General features: G+C 37.5%; 2 protein-coding genes across 3 annotated transcripts in view; both read right to left on the bottom strand.

The window, feature by feature from the left end:
- Window positions 1-19382, bottom strand: part of dgke (diacylglycerol kinase, epsilon) — a 521693-nt gene that overhangs the window by 206784 nt on the left and 295527 nt on the right.
- Window positions 1-19382, bottom strand: part of LOC114664632 (rab11 family-interacting protein 4-like) — a 122405-nt gene that overhangs the window by 77554 nt on the left and 25469 nt on the right. The window contains exon 1 of one of the 2 annotated variants that reach the window (XM_051936295.1): window positions 9426-9465. The exons of the other annotated variant lie outside the window; for it this stretch is intronic. The gene's annotated coding sequence lies outside the window, so the exon portion shown is untranslated. Of the gene's footprint in view, window positions 1-9425; window positions 9466-19382 lie in introns of those variants that run through there. 2 annotated transcript variants of the gene reach the window in all.

Below are 19382 nucleotides of genomic sequence, written 5' to 3'. Positions count from 1 at the left end.
CTGCTGCCTAAACTAAAGGAAATCAAATAGGCTCCTGTTCATCTGTTCTCCATCCTCTGATCCACTTAGTTTGATTTAGTGTAGTGGGGAGCAGATTCTTATTGTGGCCATATTGGGCTCAAAGAATAGAACACTAACTCCAAATACAGGCACACTCAGTGACACCAATTCAATTTATAAGTTTATAGGATCATTATTGTCACATTTACTTAGACGTAGAGATATTGATTAATTTAACACACAGCCTTGGAATGTAGGAGGAATAATCAGAACAGCTTATATGGTAATGACACACAGACAACAACAAGGCTGGGGTATGACCCCGGTGATTAGGAGCAGTAAGGTAGCAATGCCGTAACCACTGCCGCGACCATGCCACCCTCTCTACAGTATTCCTACCAAACAAAACAGTCAGAAAATCATTTAAAACTTATATGTGGTCACAGGACAGCCTCAGAAAGTTGCAGACACAATCCAGCTGTACTGTGATTATCAACAGCTAATTGTAAAATGTTATGGGGTGAATCCACCATCAAAATTATTTCTGTAAAATTAACAAATATGCAATACCCACAAGGCTTCATCCATCAGAATCAAATTTTATCTTAAATGCTTGCCTGCCTTCAATAGTACGAAACAGCATGAAAACAATACAAAATGGCACCCAGAAATTTAGCATACTGTATCATGACCATCCCACCACGCTTGCACGAATTATCTGGTATGCATCACTACTAAAGAAACACTCCACCTAGAAATGATTTTCTATGTTACTTACCCCATGTAGTTTGCAGTGATGGCTAAAAAAATGGAATCTTATGGTTTAATGCCTAATGGAGAGAACAAGGTTTTTGATAGGTGACAAACACTGCACAACAGCAAGCAATACAAACATCTGTTAAAAAATCTTGTTACTTGTGTTGAATAATCTACATGTCAAGTCATCCAGTCATATGCTCACAATAACCCAGACATGTATTTTTATTAAAATATTGATAAATGAACTACTTTTGAAAAAGACGCCTGTGAATGATAGTGAAATGTGCACTGACATGCCAGAGTACTTCAGTTGTAGACTTACATAAAATAACATACAAAATATTTTTTGATGTAGCATTCCTTTAAACTCTTCAAAAATGCACATCTTTCTATGCCAGAACTGACATAAATAAATGAAGAAAAATGTTCAATCATGGCTATTTTGAAGTTGATGAAAGGGCTGTGCTGGTTGGGAAGAACTTGTGAAGGCTGGCACAGAACATTGGGTAGTAATCAAAGGGAAGAGAAAAAGAAAATTGTCTCTTTCAAATTAAGTGTTGTTAAATAAGACAGCAACAGTTTTCCATTTCCACTTTTATATCTGACTAAAAGAAACCCAACAATCAGCACTTGCATTTCTCTGCAAGGATGAAGCTGTCATGGAGTTAAGATATGAAGGTTTATCCAGCTGCTTGAATTGTGGCTTTTTTATCAGATTATGCAGTCATACCCTTCCGGTGAAACTCTCTTCCTGAGGGATCAGGAACCAAAAAAAATCTGTCTTGGAATATGCATTCTTACACCCCAACAAACACACATAGCAAAGATGTAAAGTACATTACTTAAATGGCACATCTAAAATGGCCCCAAATGAGTGAATACAGGTGCATGTAGGAGGGCGTCCTGTGATCCACTAGTGTCCCTTACGGGCTCAGTTTCAGCTTTATGCATCAACCTGCTGGGAAAGGCTTCAGCCTCCAAGAATCAGAACCGAATAGAGGTGTTAGAAAATGAATGGATGAATTCTGAATCACAACAAATACCATATAATCTCTGAGAGTGCATCAATGAGTCAGTTACTGCTATGTAATAAGACATTAACAAATGTTTATCTTAATAAAATATTCAAAGCATCAATGACAACCTCTACAATGGAAGGCACCTACAGTATAGAGCATTATTCAGAAAGGATTCAAACCCCTTCAGTTTCTCAACAATTTATTGTGTTGTAGATTTAATCTGAAATAGATATATTTGCCATTTGTGCTCATTAATCTACACTCAATTACAAATAATGACACAGTGAAAACATTTTCAGAAAGGTTTGCAAATTTATTTAATAAAAAAAAAAAAATCACAAAGTGAAGTCTCTCATTCACATAAGTATTCAGACTCTTTACTGTGGCATTCCAAATTGTGGTCATGAAAGTCCTGTTTACTTTAGTTCTCCTTGAGACATGTCTAGAACTTGATTGGTGTTCGCCTGTGGCAAATTGAATTGACTGGAACCAATCGTAGAGAAAGACAAACACTTGTACATATATGGACACAATTCACACTGCATGTCTGGGCAAAAACCAAACCAGGAAGTCCAAGGAACTCTCTGTAGACCTCCATGTTCAAACTGTGGTGGGGCAAAGACCAGGACAAGGATATAAAACCATTTGTAAAGCTTTGAGTGTATAGATATACACAGTGGCCTCAATAATTGTGAAAAGGAAGAAGTTTGGAACCACCTGGACTCTTTCTGGAGTTGACCAACATTCATGTAGGGGTTGAACTCTGTTTTATTAGATTTTGTCTTTTTTATGTTCTTGCTTTCATTTTTAACTTTTATTTTATTTTTTTCTAATTTGACTATGAAGTCATTTGTTGTGCAAGTTCATCTTGATTGTGTGCAATGTTATTTTCTTCAAATAAATAATGTTTGCATGCTGCTAATGAGGTACATTTGATTAGCTGATGATAGGAAAGTGCCGCCAGCTCTGTATAAAAGCATAGCCTTTAGCGGTCCTGTTTGACACATATACAGTGGATTCAGAAAGTATTCATACCCCTTTACTTTCTGCACACTTTATTGTGTTGTAGATTTAATTTTAAATTGATAAATTTGCCATTGTTGCCCATCAATCAACACTCAGTAACCTATAATGACAAAATAAGAATGTTTTCAGAAAGGTTTGCATATTTATTATTATCAAAAACTTGAATCACTCATTTATATACGCTTTCAGATATCTCCTATGACACTCCCAGTTATGATCAGGTGCATCCTGTTTGCTTTAATTCCCCTTGAGATGTGTCTGCAAATTGAATTGACTGGATATCATACAGAAAGGCATATAATACCTGTGTATGTAAGATCTCACAACTGACACTGCAGATAAGTGCAAAACTAAGCCATGAACTCTCTGTAGACCTCCATGATCAAACTGTGGTGAGGCATAGATCAGGGCAAAGGTATAAATTAGTTTTCTAAAGCTTTGAGTATTCCCATGAGCACAGTGGCCTTAATAAGGACTCTTGGCCATCAAGTCAAACGTAGCAACCAGTCAAGAAGGGCCTTGGTTAATGAGGACATCGGAAACCAGGAGCTTCAGAAGTCCTCTACCAAGACGGAAGGACCTACAGGAAGGAAGAACATCTCCACAGCACTCCATCAATCAGGCATTTATAGAAATGTGGCTAAATGGAAGCATCTCTTGAGTAAAAGACATGCCAGTCTGTATGGTGTTTGCCAAACTGCATTTAAAGGACTATAGTTCTGATGAGGCAAAAATTGAACTATTTGGTAAGACCTCCAAACACTGGTTGGTGAAGACCAGGCACTGCTATCATCAGCTCAATATCATCCCTTTGGTGAAGCACAGTAGTGACAGCATCATCTTATGAGGAGCTTTTCAGCAGAAAGAACAGGAATTCTGGTCAGAATTGAGAGAAGGAAAATTGCAGCCAAGTACAGAGAGGTCCTTGAAGAAAATCTTCTCCAGAGTGCACATGACCCAAGACTGAAGGACTAGTTCAGCTTTCAGCACAACAATGATCCAAAGCATACCACAAAGACAATGCTGGAGTGGCTTCAGCACAATTCTCTGACTTTTCTTGAGTGGACTGGTCAAAGCCCAGACTTAAACCCCATAGAAAATCTGTGGAGAAAGCTGAAAATGGTAGTTTACAGACACTTCCCATCAGCCTAACAGAGCTCGAGAGGATCTGCCAGGAAGAACAGGATAAACTGCCCAAATCCAGGTATGCAAAACTTGTAGTACAAAACTTGTAAAGGCTTACCCAAGAACACTTCAAGCTAGGATTGCTACCAAAGGGGCTACAAAGTACTGAATTAAGGGTCTAAATACATACATGAATCAGAGATTTCAGTTTTTGTTTTTTTAATAAATTTGAAAATGTTTCTGAAAATGTTTTCATTTTGTCATTATGAATTATTAAGTGTACATTGATGGGCAAAAATGGCACATTTATGTATTTAAAATAAAATCTACAACACAATAAAGTGCGCAGAAAGTGAAAGGGTTTCAATACATTCTGAATCAACTGTTTAACAAAATCATAAAGACTTGATTTCTGTTATGTATCAATAAATAACTAAGAATTGCACTAAATTGAGCCCCAATGTAAAATATTACCAAAATATCTTTTAATATAATTAAAAAAGCCATCAGTATGGTTTGATTATCTTACTACGCATTATATTCATATCTGTGTAATAATGTAAGACAAGAAGATTGCCTGCTTAGCAAAATAATTTCACATGGAGGCATAAAAAAAAAAAATCAGTCCATATTTCAGTTAATCAGTTTCACCGTTGACCAGCAGTCCCAATGCTCCTTTCATGGTGTAATTATTTGGACATACTGATCATTTTCCTCCTCTTAATTCTGATGTTCTACCAGGCAGTGCTGCACTGATGCACACCATAGCTTAGGTCATGGTTCTCCTCACTTGTCATTTTAATTAATTTTAAATGCCATCACAGAATGCAAGATAACAGGGAATTAATTAACAATGTATGGCTTTAATCCTTAACTAGGCTAAAAAATTACTTTAGGCTGGTTCACTAAATAAATGGATGAATTTGTCAAATTGCTATTTTCATGAATTTATTTCTTTGGGTGATTCAGTTGGATTGTAAACCTGCAGACACTTCTGCACACTTGCAGTGGAGCTCGTTACTGCTGACTTACATGGGTTTTTCCCACAAAGAAGCGGATTACTGCTTTGCTTGCCCCATACCTCAGTTAGTCAGCCACATCTGTATGCCATAACAGAAAATGATCTGGATTGAAGCTGCAAAATTGCTGCCTTAAAAGTAACGAAATGTGACAAGCAGTGGAGAATGGGGAGCTAAAGTGATGAATTGTAATCCACAAAGTTCAAGTCTCAACTGCAATCACATCAATGCTTTGATGAATGCAAGCCTTCTCCAACTAAAAGCGAGCAATGCCTAATGGCTTTTAGTGTGGTTTTAAGATAAATTCCAAGAAGCAGAGTACGTCTTTCTTTTATAATACTCTGCTCAAAACATCCCATTACTCTCAAAAGCAATTTAGCAGCTGGCCGAACTCTGAGTCACACATAAAAGTGAGCACATTGGTTAACATGGCTTCCATACATGTACAGTAACCTGGTTTTGGCTTCAACTTGATCACCATTTCTTTTATCATCATGTAATTTTTCTGCCACTTACCAATAGTGAGCATTTTAGGCAGTTAGAGCTGTTATGGGGATTTGTGTAAATGTGTCCTTCTATGGAGCCATCCTGTGTTCAACTCAATGGTGCCTGGATATGCTGCATTTCACTTTAGCCCCATAGTAGAAGTTAAAAAGGATCTCACAATAAATGGATAAATCGATGAACGGATGGGCATCCTAGTTGTAGTCAAAACATCACTTCACTGCTTGCCTAACACTGCAGGAATCTTTCTAAGGTGTTCTAGTTCTCCGACATGCTCTCATTATCACCTCTCATCTGGATAACTGTTCAGTAGTTTTCCATTGTGATATATCATCCACTGTAAAAGAGGTCCAGTAACTGCATTTACACTGCCATAGTGTAGGAAAGCAGTCAAGTTTTAAAATGCCAAGGGGCAGATACCCTGGAAATAATGACCCTGCCAATGCACCTGGCATCTTAATGTGCCTCATATTAACAACAGGCCACAGTCAATGTGGGTACTAGGCTCCAGTATATTGTCTGGATTGCATATGGCAGCAGTGTAAATTCAGCAAACTGAGGGATGATGGGAAACTTGTTTGAAGTTCCCTTTGCTGTTAAGTGGAAGCAGAGAGAGACTTATCTAATATATGTGTCTCTGCTTCCCATTATGATTGTCAGGAGATCATTAATAAAATGCTGAGGTACAAGATTGCAGGGATAATTGGAGCTACTAGATGATGTCCTGACAAGGTGAACCCACAAGTGCCCTACTTCTTTCTTGACCCAGAAGGGGCCATACCCAAGTTGTACTTAGAGTCAGAAAGTAGTGGTGGCAAAGGATAAAGTGGCAACAAGTGGGACAGCCATCCCACCTGTTAGAGAAGGAGATAACCTTTGTTTTAGGTTAGATTGTAAACTTTCTTGCTTTGTTCCTATTAATTTTTATCCATATCCCAAAACCTAATTTTCTTTAGTATATTTCATTTGTTATAATAAATCCATGATCCAGATCTCAGCAAAGTAGTCCAAATTAATTATGAATATAAAACACAAAGTAATCACACAAGTATTTACCCCTTTAATATGTCACACCTAAATCATCACTGGTGCGGTCAGTTGGTTTTTGAAGACACAGAATTTGTTAAATGGAGATCACCTCTTTGTGATCAAAGGGTTTCTTTTTAATGGCAGTATAATTGTCTCTGTATGTGGAAGAGCCGCCTGGAGTTGAGTCAGCTCTTTAATAGGGTGATTGAAAAGCACAAGTCAGGAGACAGAGAAAACAAAATATCCAAATCACCGAAACCCTTTGGAGTCCAATTTAATATATCCAGCAGCCATACCACCTGCACTTCAGAATAGGTTATCTACTTGGATGGAAGATCTTCCAGGAGAAGCTTGGGTTACTGCTGGAAGAGGTGTTAGTGAGGCCATCAGGGGGGGCACTTACCCTGTGGTCTATGTGTGAATCCCAAAGCCCCAGTAGAGTAAAAATTGGCACCATCCTTCTGATGAGACATAACAAAGAGGTCATGTCTCTTAGTGGTAATAAAAGATAACTGGGCATCTTTATATTTTGAAAACAGTAGGGTTTATCCTTTACCACCTAATAGCTACAATGTGCTGGTGGTTGAAATGGTTCCCCCATTGTCTTTTAAAGCACTTTGAGTGGGTTAGAAAAGTACTATATAAATGTAATTCATTTTCATTAAGTTAATCATTAAGAAATGGAGAGAGTATTACACAGCTGTAAATCTGCCTAAAGCAGGCCATCCGCAAAAAAAATGAATGATTCTGTGAGGACTAGACTAGAGAAGAAGGCCAACAAGAGAGTTGTGAGATCTCTGAAAGGAGTTACAAGCTACAGTGGATGAGACTGGAGAGGCTGTGCAGACAACAAATGTTGCCTGGGTGCTTCACTAGTAAGAGCTTTATGAGAGAGTGACAAAGAGAAAGCCCCTGTTATAAATAAATAAATAGATAAATAAATAATCCTGCACTTGAAATCTCAGCTACAGTTTTCCAGAAGGCACATGAGAGATTAAAGTCCCCTGAAAGAAGGTTCTGATTTTTGCCAATCAGACTACATGGCATGTCTGAACATTGTACATTTGTCAAAAACATAGGCTGTGAGAATGCTTCTCTGCAGCAGGTGCTGGAAGACTTACGAGGGTAAAATGAATGCAGTAAAATAAGGAATAGTCCTTGAGGAAAACCTGATGAAGTATACAAGAAACCTGTGTCTTTTGGAGAAGATTTGTTTTCAAGCAAGACAACAAGCTCAAGCACAAATCTAAAGCTACACTGGAATGGCTTCAAAACAACATTGTTTATGTCCTGGAGTGGCCAAGATAGAATCCAGATATGTTGTGCAAAAATCAAATGTGAAATCTTTTACTTTTTGTAGGCACTATATCATCATTGTCTAAAATTTGGGTTTGGTGTCTACAACTGGGCGCCCCTACAGCCCTCACTATAGGCACCATAGCTGGCTCAATAGCACTGGATTTTTAACAAATGCAGATTTACTTCTAAAACTTTTCTAGCAACTTTAAAACCTGTCAATATAAAACAACCGAGAATAACAGTCTGAGCTGCCTATCCCCATTTAAATGTAAAACAACAAAGATTTCTGACATTGACCTTGTCATTGTCCCAAGCTTAGCTACACAATCATTGAAGTTTACTTATTTAGTCATGGCACTCACCATCTCTAGAATGTATACCGAACTCAGTTTTGTGGATTTGTCAGTCTTTAACTCACAGCTAAAATTCTGTCTTCCTTTGTAGAACTGCAATTCCAGGTCAGTCTCATTAAAATGGAGATTACCGTCTTTTATCATATTATAGTGTATTTTATAGGGTCGTCATAGTACCTACACTTTGTGTAGCTAGGTCTTCCAGGTCAGTCATTTCATTTGCCCTCTCAGTTCTTTTGTCTAATCTTTCATTGACTTCCTCAAACATCTGGGAATATTGCATACATGCGTTCACAGTTACCATTTTGACATTTATTCTGCCTATTAGTTCCATGCTGTTCATGTTATAGGGCTATTTATGAGAGCTAATGCATATATAAAATAAACAGGATGACTAAATCCACTGTAAGATGATGAGGTCAGTGCTCACATTTGACAAATATGGAACCAAATCTTTTGTACCTGTAAAATGGATTGGGGAAGAGGGCCTTACAATGGTAGCCTTGTTTGGGTGGGTTGAGTAAGTGGTTAGGTCAGTGGACAATATTCTAGATTTGGTCTGGGCTCTTGTCAGAAGTGTGAACAAATCATTTGTCTTGCCCACTGCTTCGATCATAGCAATACGAAAATTTCAAAGTACACTCTTAAAAATGATGGCTATTTAATGGCATTTTATGGTTCTTCACTGGGTAGAACAATTCCTTGACAAAGCACCACTCTGTGATGGGTTCTTTACTTATGAAGCTGGTTCTTTGTGCTTTAAAAAATGTCCTAATATGCGGTTGAGGATGAAATATTTAAATGTATGGTAGGCTATCTAGCAGGACAATAAGAGATGAAGAAAACCTGGAGTTAGCCTTTGTTATGGTATGTAGCAAGAGTCCTTTTAAAAATATGACCCAGTGGTATATCTGTTACCAACATGGTTATTCACTGTATGAAGCCTGTTATAGATCTAAAAAATAAAGGTTCTTTCTGGAACATTCACGTGGATGTGTCTTTTGGGAACCTAAAATGGTTTCCCTATGGCATTTACTCTGAGGAAGTACTGTGGCACCTTTGTTGTTAGAGTGTAAATTAATTTGACGCATCTGCTGAAGGCCATGTAGATAAAACGTTGCGTCTCTAACCTTCGCCTTTATATTATTTTCTGGCAATATCCTTTACTTTTTTCCAACTATGTGCAAATTTTGTCAGCGAATTATTGTTAACAATTCAGTTGAAATTTGCAGTTTACTGTGGGTAAAAAGATCATCATTACATATAAAGAGCCAGAGAGTGTACTCACTCACCTTCTATCGTATATTTCCGTTAGTCTTCGTTAATCTTCGTCCGCCACTCCGTATACTTCCGTGCATCTTCGTATGTCTCGGGTCATCCCTGTTGTCTTACTGTATGTTCTTGCAGATCATGCATTTTTCCAAGACGGGTTGTGGCTCGAAGACTACTAAGGCGGGAACGCTTCCACCATTTCGTAAAAAGTGTTCGTTTAAACCATTAGATTTGCTCGCACCTCTTTGAACATCTCAATTAAGTTATAAACTTTACTTATTTCATTGCGGCATTTCATGAGAAAAAAGAGCTAGTTCTTAAGATTCAGGAATGAGTAAAGCGAACAGCAGGCTACTGAAGGATTTTTCCTTGTTTCTTTTTGTAGTGGTTGCGGAGAAGGTCTGCGTGATCTAGTTACAAATTACGACTGGCTTCCAGTGTTCCCATATGCCGATTCTCACTTATCTGCTTGCTCGGACAGTTAAGCTGTAAGAAAAGCATTCCTATTCATTTTGTAGCGGCTTTCTTTCACCCCCGCTTGCCTTTTACAAGCTGACAGTTAATTTTAGAAAGCGATTAGCGTCTTTCCACGAGCTTTAATTGAGCCTTTCGCTTCAGCTCCATGCAGCCAAGATTTTTATTGCGACAGATTGGCAAAGCGGTAGATTATGCTCCTTTTAAAAGTTTCCGATTAACAATCGGCTTTTAAGAATGTATTTTGTGGAAAAAAATGGGAAAAAAGACAGGCTTTTAAATTCCGTTTTGTTCTTAAAAAGCACACTTTTCCGTAATAAATTCAGCCCGCTGTTACACTATGATGAATAATGTGTAGAGAAAACACAAAATGACCAGCAAACAATGCAAAATTTTGAATGTAAAAACACCACGCAATGTGCGCTGTAACGTACCTATTAATAATTTTTATAACTTTAATAGTCCCAGATCTGCAGGCTATCCGATGGCTTAAGGCACAGTCAAAAGACTTTAATCCCAGGGAAGGTTGTACAATGAGACCAGATTGACAGAATGTTAGCAATGGGAAGGCTCAAACAATTATGTCGTTTTTTTCCTTCAAAGTCTTACGCCATCATTAAACTAAATAAAAGACGAGGTAATCAGAATTAATTATGATAATGACATTTCATTCGAAAATACCGCACCTTGTATTCAGTTCCATCCATCCATCCATTTTCCAACCCGCTGAATCCGAACACAGGGTCACGGGGGTCTGCTGGAGCCAATCCCAGCCAACACAGGGCACAAGGCAGGAACCAATCCCGGGCAGGGTACCAACCCACAGCAGGACACACACAAACACACCCACACACCAAGCACACACTAGGGCCAATTTAGAATCGCCAATCCACCTAACCTGCATGTCTTTGGACTGTGGGAGGAAACCGGAGCGCCCGGAGGAGAACATGCAAACTCCACGCTGGGAGGACCCAGGAAGCGAACCCAGGTCCCCACGTCTCCCAACTGCGAGGCAGCAGCGCTACCCACTGCGCCACCGTGACGCCCTATTCAGTTCCTTTTCTTCATATTTTACAAAATGGATAGCATTGCATTTATCGCGCATCAACTTAGGTTAGATTCCAGTTTTCCTAATACAGTATATAGTTTGCATGCACTCGAAATGACTCGAGTTCCATGTAGGGAAATGCCTCATACAAAATTTCACAATTTTAATTCGAGTCCAGTCCAGGACCGTTTGCTTCCCTTGTATTACAATTCTCCCCAACCTAACACTCCCAAACATTTTTTTTTAATGCTGGTTCTTTACGTTGTATACAGTAGTTCCTCATAGAGCCATTGCTTGACAAAGCACCATTTCATTCTGGGACTTGTTCTTTGCATGTGAAGTCAGTTCTTTGTGCTTTGAAAAACTTTCATATATGTGAAAAGAAAAACAAAAATGAAAGTCTTTAATATATAGTAGGCTACCTAGCAGGATGCTAACAGATTAAGAAAACCTGTACTATATTTGTACTGTTATATGCAGGAAGAATCTATTTAAAATCATGACTCATTAGTATTTCACAAATCTGTTACCATCAATTCATGGTTATTTACTGTATGAAGCCTGCTATGGATCTGAATAAATAAAGGTTCTTCCTGGAACCTCCATGTGGATGGGTCTTTAAGGGAACCAAAAATTATTCCCCTATGGCATCACTCTGATGAACCACTCTGGCAACTTTTTTTTTTTTTTTTTTTTAAAAAAAGAGTGTAAAACAGAAAAATGCAGTGTAAAAAACAAAAAAAAAAAACGAAAGTAAGCTTTGTTTGAGATTGATTGGTTATGAATTTTCTATTTTTATTTTATTAGAGTTGCCTGGGGACCTCAATTTAAGATAATTCCGATTTGGATTTCCCACATGTGATTAAATACATCATTATCTTAATCTGAATGCCTTCTGCAATCCAAAATCAGCAAGTTTTGGAAGTCACTTGTCTGAGTGCCAAGAGACAGGGCTTTTGGTGGTTTTGTGATTTGCATTGCAGACTTTTAACACCTGAAGGTTTCTTACTCAATGATAATCACTGCAAGTTCAGTTAGTCAAAAGATGCATGGCATGTTTGCAGTGAATAGCGATTTAACAGCTCTTAAACTTACAGATCTCCTAAAATTCTAATTGTGATAACAGCAGTTAATGCAGTCAAAGATCACATTTTCATTGTGGTTTTAATGCCATCTGGAAATTCACTTCATGTTATGAACACCATCCATAATGACAGATTTGCCAGAACATTTGCTCCCTTTTTTTTTCTACCCAGTACTATACTTCCCAATTACCTGGCTGAGTCCTTATAAATACAACACTTAATAAATTATTGGATGCCACTTCTAAGATAAAGAAAGATGTATCTGCAGTTCTTTGCAAGGCAACCCCAGGAGCAGTATTAAAAATAGCTCTTTAATTAACAGATTTCTGGAGCAGCCTGGGCCATCATTACAAATGATACACACTATTGCACTTTTACGGAAGGCATTAGAACGGCTAGATGACATCTGATGGTCAGCAAAATAAGAAAGATGTAGAAAATGCAAATGTAACTGATTAAACTTTGTGCAAAACATGCACAACCATATGAGGCATATAGGGGCAAGTCCATGGCCGGATTAAGGTGGGTGCTATTGATGCTGCAGCATTAGGCTCATTCCTGAAATAGGCCCAGATGACAACAGACAAGATTTTTCTGGAAGTTGAACAGTTTTCCATTGCTATATTAACCTCAAAATAATTCTTAGAATGAAATTTGGAGTCCGACTTTCGGACGCCAAGACACAACGTTACTTATTATGCAGTTACTATTGTTCTTTGCGCTGTGACGTAACTATAACGTCGTTGTGTTTATTGTTAACCGAAGATTTCAAGTTAATGCTATCAATTTTACGTTAAACAGTTTACTTAGTAATTTAGCTGCATTTTTTACAAATATCTTGGAGATTATTGCCACTTTATTATTGTTTGGTAAATGCCACGTAGTAAATTTTTCACCTTGAAAGTTAGTTGTACAGTAAAAATCGATGGCTATTTAAATGGTTATCTGTAAAGGTAAAAGTAAAAGCCTGCCCACAGGCCCGGCATGGATGTTTAGAATTTTTAAAATCCTCGACAGGATTCTGGGCTATTATTAAATTTAAATCGTGGACAAATTTTTACCCTCAAGAGCCTGAACTGAGTCACTTTGACCCAATATCTCTGCAAATTTATTTTTTCTTACTTGGTTTCGTAAGAGAATTGCGAAGTTTTGTGTACTTCATTGTTAGGTTTTCATGTGACATCACTTTGTGATATCTTTCTTCTTGTTAATCTCGAGTTGTTATGATACTACGGTGTTATTATTATTCACGTTCAATAAAGGCTGGCTGGTTGCGTCGCAAGCAATTAAGGCTCCTTGGTTGGTCTGAGTGCGCATGTACGGTGAGTGTTGAATGCACATGCACCAATGCAGAGAAAAAATAGGCCTTTTTTGCACTGCAGCATCAGGCCCAATTTCGTCTTAATCCGGCCCTGGGCAAATCCTATGTGTTTATTATCAGTTATTGCTATGCAATCATGGTATGTCAATTTAATCTGTTTTTACTGTTTAATTAGGAAAAGGAGCATAGTGACCAATACTTCATTTATATACAACTTGTGAACACTGTGCCCTCCTTTTTACAGTGTCATTTTTTCTATTTTTAGAAGATGCTGAATGCAACACGATCTCTTTTTTCACATCTTTGTCACAAGCATGACAAACACCAGTCATTTTTGGGACAAAAACATTTTTCCTTGATTTAGTTCTCTGCTTCACAGTTTAAAATTACAAATCAAACAATCCAGTCTTGATTAAAGGGCACACTGCAGACTTTAAGGGTATGTAGAAATGCCAAAACTTTTTCTACATGGACCCCATTTCAGGTCCAAAATGTGTTTTTATTCCAAACATTATGGAGAGCACTGTACATTGCAAATGTCACACTCCTGTGAAAAAGTTTCAGTATAAATGGCCTATAATAGCTATGTCTCACCTACATGGCAAATACCCGGCTAATGGAACATCTCAGTTACATAATTATTATTAATTTATATAGTATTTTTCTCGTTATGGAAAGCACTTTACACAGATAGATAGGAACCACTTCAACCTCCAACAATGTGTAGCAACCGCCTGGATGATGCGACAGCAGCCATTATTTTGCAGGTATGCTCACCACACATGAGCTATTACCGGTAGGTGATGAAGGGGTGAGTGAGATAGACAGCCAATTAGAGAGAGCAATGATTAGGGGGCAAGAATGGATGAGGCCACTATAGGTAATTTATCCAGGACATTGAGATGTGAAATAACCAACTTTTATAACAAATGTCTCTGTTATATGTCAAATATTCAGTTTATTTGGCATATGTATTGCTTTTATGACAAATTCCCAACTTGAATGGAAAAGTTAGCTGTGGAAAGAGTATGCCAAATATAAATGTAAAAAGCCTCCTATACACGTTATATAGGGTGGCCAATTGGCTGAGGTCTCCTGGACTGTGAAGGTGTGACTTTGTCCGTTATAATTGACTGCGGACCTCCATAGGTTTATTTTCTCCAGGGCTGCTGCTAACTGAAGTTTTTATTTTCTTCTACTCCATTGTCAACTGGCCATAGTCCAACAATTATGTTAATGGACAGATATTATTAGAGTCCATTTATGTTAATCCATTTAGAACTGTTTTGTTTCCGATTTGTTAGAAACAAATCTATCTTCATGTGTACAAATAATGTAATTAGCAAACTGTACTCCGAGCCTGCACTTAGTGAAGAACGCTACACAAAAATAAACTGAACTGAATTGCTTACGTGGTGCCTAAACGTTTGTAAAAAGTCAATTCATTGGATACTCTATCATATTTATATTTTACATGTAAAAATAATTATAGACATACATAATTACTAGAAAAGTAGGGCTTTATTTCCAAAGACAGTTGCAATTAAGATATCTTGTATAGTATTTTAGATATCATCTTTTACATCTCAACCTAGGTGTAGTATTCAAATTTCTTCTTTGAGCATTGCATCCTGGAAATGGACCCAAATAAAGTACTTAATTTACAACTGCAATGGCACATACAAGGCTTTCATTTTAGAGCATTAGAACAATCTGAATGAGAACAGGCCATTCCGCCCAACAAAGCTTGCCATTCCTATCCACTTAATTCTTCCAAAATAACAAAGTCTAGTTTTGAAAGTTGCTAAAGTCCTACTGTCTACCACATTAATTGGTAATTTATTACATTTTTTTTTTCTGTGGTTCTCTGTGTGAAGAAAAACATCTTAATTTTTGTGCGAAATTTACCCTTAACATGTTCATGATGAACTCATTTTAAAAGTAAAATTTTGAAAGTAAAGGTCTCGATCCACTGGACTAAAATTTTGTTAATAAAAGAGTATTGATGTAAAATATTTAAGTAAAGAGTATTTTAATCAGTGCATGTCAGATATTGTAGCCAGACTTTGATTATATTGTGTTAAGTGTTGGGTTCAGGAGGTGTTTGGAGACACACACACACAGGCCTAAGTGGATACTCTTCTCAGGAGGTTATTATGGCAGATACACTACTTATATTACCATAGTATGGCCATTAGTTTTTATTCTTCTTTTATTTTCCCCCACCATGTCCTGGCAGAAACCGCTCCAAAAGAAACCTTCCCTTCATCTACGTAAAGCTAGCTGAAGCCTTAATACAAATCATTCACAAATTAAGGAAAGCAGAAAATTTAAACTGATGAGTCTGTATTTACTAACTGTAGACCTTTTTTTTTTTAAAGATATTGTTTACCCTACACTTCCTCCCTCTCAAACTAAAGAAGCATATACATTTCTAAAAATACACTGTACAACCAGATAAAAGAAGCAACAAAAGAATCAAAATTAAGCCCAGAAAGTCCATAGCCTTAAAGAGGGCTGAATTTTTCTCCATTTTCCAATGTGTGATGAACATAACTTGCCTCCAGCATGGATGTTCAGAGGAATATTGGCCCAAAGTAATGTATTGAGAAGAAGATGCATTAAGAGTGTAGGCGTGTAATTCAGTAATGTTCCTAGTAAAGGGGCCTGGATTGATGCGACAAAATGTGATTTGGGTTATTATCAGTTGAGTTTTTCTCCTTTCCTTGTGAAAGCCATGGTGGCTTATAAAGGAAGGCATGTCAGATATGAAAATGGAGTCTGATAGAGTGCTATTTCACCACCCCCAGACAATGCACAATGTGATCATAAGCCAGTTATAATGAACAATCTTTGATTCTGGTGTACCACATCCGGTATGTTACACCAGGACTGTTATTTATAGGACTAAGCAACAATAAGCACACTGCCATTGTAGCTACTCTTTCACTTTGCAAATGTCCGATGACATGAAAGGCAAGTAATAGAACTGCTGTACAAATTGTAGGACTTTGTCATCTGACAGATTAGCATGGTGTAGCTTAAGGGCATTCTCCCACATAGACTGAGATACAACAACCTGGTAAACAGATATTTATCTTTTTCCTTCCATCATTGGACAGTCAGGCAGGATGAGCTGGAAATTTGTGGATTCTGAAGAACATTAATCTAGCATTGGGCTCAAGACAAGTATGAAACCTGGAAAGGACCGTGATCTACTAATGATCATAGTGAAGCACCCAATTTCAATTATTTTTAAGTATTTCAATAATCTGAAACCGACTGGTACATTACTGTCTTGCTCTTAATGCTACTGGGATAAGTTCCAGCCAGAAAGCCTGAACTAAATACATTAGTTTTGAAATGTATATTTTAAGAAGACAACACATACTACATTAGTTGGCTCCCACCAGATTGGGAAAATGAATGCAGTACAAGACTGAATGAAAGTAGATAATACAATATGGTAATTTTTTCATTTTCAGAAATCAATTAATCCATTTAAGGGTCATGGACTAGCTGGAGCCTATCCTAGAAGCACTGGTCACAAAGTAATAACCAATCCTGAATGGGGTGCCCCTTCATAAAAGGGTAAGTTCATTTGCACAGCAACAGTCATAAGAACACAGGACATAAGAAACAAGAGGAGGCTATTCAATCCATGAAGCTCATTTGTTTAGCTAACAGGTAACCTCTGCCAACATTTTCTTCAGATAATTTTTAAAGGTTTTCAGGATTTTAACTTCAACTGCAAACCTCGGTAGTTTATTCCAGATTCCCACAACTCTTTCAAGTAAGGAAGTGCTTGCTAACTTCAGTCATATAATTGTAATTCCACTATACATGTCAATGTCAACTTCTTTATATAGCACATTTAAAACAACATAGTAATGCTGTGGCCAAAGTGCTTTACAATAATAGAATAAAAGAAAAACAAAATAATTAACATAAAACATAAATAGAAATAAAATATATGAACATAAAATAAAATAGATAATAAATAGAAGTAATGTTATATACATAAAAATAGAAGTAATGTTATATAATCACAAAGAGGAAACCATCAGTATTACTGAAGATCATGGAATGCAAGTGAATAGAAATGAGTCTTTAATCTTGTTTTAAACAGTTCAATTGTAGACGACTCCTTTATGTGATGAGGTAAAGAGTTCCACAGGCGAGGAGCAGCAGCTGCAAAGGCCCTGTCCCCCTTTGGTTATACACTTGGTACGAGGGACAACCAGAGACAGCTGACCAGAAGATCTAAGCACTCTGGATGGCTGGTGTAAAACACACAGTTCAGATAAATAGGCAGGAGCAAGCCCATGTAAAGATTTAAAAACTAGCAGCAAGATTTTAAAATCAATTCGAAAACTGACAGGCAACCAGTGTAAAGTAGCTAAAATAGGAGAAACAGAGTCATACTTTCTTGCCCCAACCAGAAAGCGAGCGGCAGCATTTTGGACCAACTGTAACCAGCGTATCAGAGATTTGTTAATCCCAGAATACAGCGAGTTGCAATAATCGAGGCGAGAAAAAATAAACGCATGAGTAGCTTTCTCAAGATCCCTAGAACAGGGGTAGGCAACGTCGGTCCTGGAGTGCCACAGTATGTGCAGGTTTTTGTTCCAACCCAGTTCCTTAACGAGAACTCAATTATTGCTGATGAAGCACATATTGCTTAAGTGACATTTTAATGCTTCATTTTAGTGGTCTCGCTTGTTAAGGTTCTCCAACCTTAATTGCTTATTTCAATCTTAAACTGCTGCATTCAGTGTTTCAATTGCTCCTTATTAGCAATAAGATGTAAAAGACAAAGCAGCCAGCAGTTCTCCAGCTAGCTTTTTTCCAATTACATCTGTGTGTGTTCATCATGCACGGTTTGATTTAATAAAACACTTAATAGAAAAATGTGACAGACTGAAAATGATCTGTTTTAGGCTTCAAATCATTTGGATGATATCCTTGGAAAGGAAAAAAATCTACGATATAAAAGCCTTACATTGCACAGACTAACAAGCCATAAAATTAAATAAGGTCTGAGATTGGCAATGATTGGTTTCTAATTAAGCAATTGGGTTGAATGAAAACCTGTAGCCACTGCGGCTCACCAGGACCGACATTGCCTACCCCTGTTTTACATCTTATTGCTAATAAGGAGCAATTAAAACACTGAATGCAGCAGTTTAAGATTGAAATAAGCAATTAAGGTTGGAGAACCTTAACAAGCGAGACCACTAAAATGAAGCATTAAAATGTCACTTAAGCAATATGTGCTTCATCAGCAATAATTGAGTTCTCGTTAAGGAACTGGGTTGGAACAAAAACCTGCACATACTGTGGCACTCCAGGACCGATGTTGCCTACCCCTGCCCTAGAAGATAAAAAAGGCTTTATCTTACCTAATAGACGAAGTTGGAAAAAGCAACTCTTGACTACAGAATTTACTTGCTTCTCAAAAGAGAGGTTACTGTCAAAGGTAACACCTAGATTGCGGACTTGAGGTTTGGAAAAGACAGAGAAAGAGCCGAGAAGTCCAAGTCCAGTTTGGGCTTTAGCTGATGGACCCACTATAAGCACCTCTGTTTTCTTTTGATTTAGGTCAAGAAAATTATTAGCCATCCAGGATCTTAGTTCAGACAGACAGCTGTGGAGTTGATTTGTTGTAGAGTTGCAGACAGGAATATAAACCTGTGTATCATCAGCATAGCAGTGAAAAGAAATGTTAAATTTCCTAAAAATAGATCCAATAGGGTGAAGGTATATAGAGAATAAAAAAGGACCCAAAATGGATACATTTGCATGGATACATGCAACAAATACAGTTTAACCAGCATTATTGACACAGGAATTCCGGAAAAAAAAAAAAACATACGGGCAAAGTCAGGATGTGCAAACACCACAGGGGAAAAAAAAATCAAAAATCACAATATGAGCATAGGATTGGCAGAAGTGTTAAACATTGGGCCACCCTGCCATCCCACTGCCCTCTCAATATCCTGATTCGAAGTTCTTCTGTTTGAAAAAGCCACACTCAGACCTATCTAAA

This window comes from Erpetoichthys calabaricus, chromosome 14 (genome assembly GCF_900747795.2).
Source record: "Erpetoichthys calabaricus chromosome 14, fErpCal1.3, whole genome shotgun sequence".
In the NCBI taxonomy this organism is placed as follows: Eukaryota; Metazoa; Chordata; class Cladistia; order Polypteriformes; family Polypteridae; genus Erpetoichthys; species Erpetoichthys calabaricus.
This window is presented reverse-complemented; position numbering and strand designations above follow the sequence as displayed.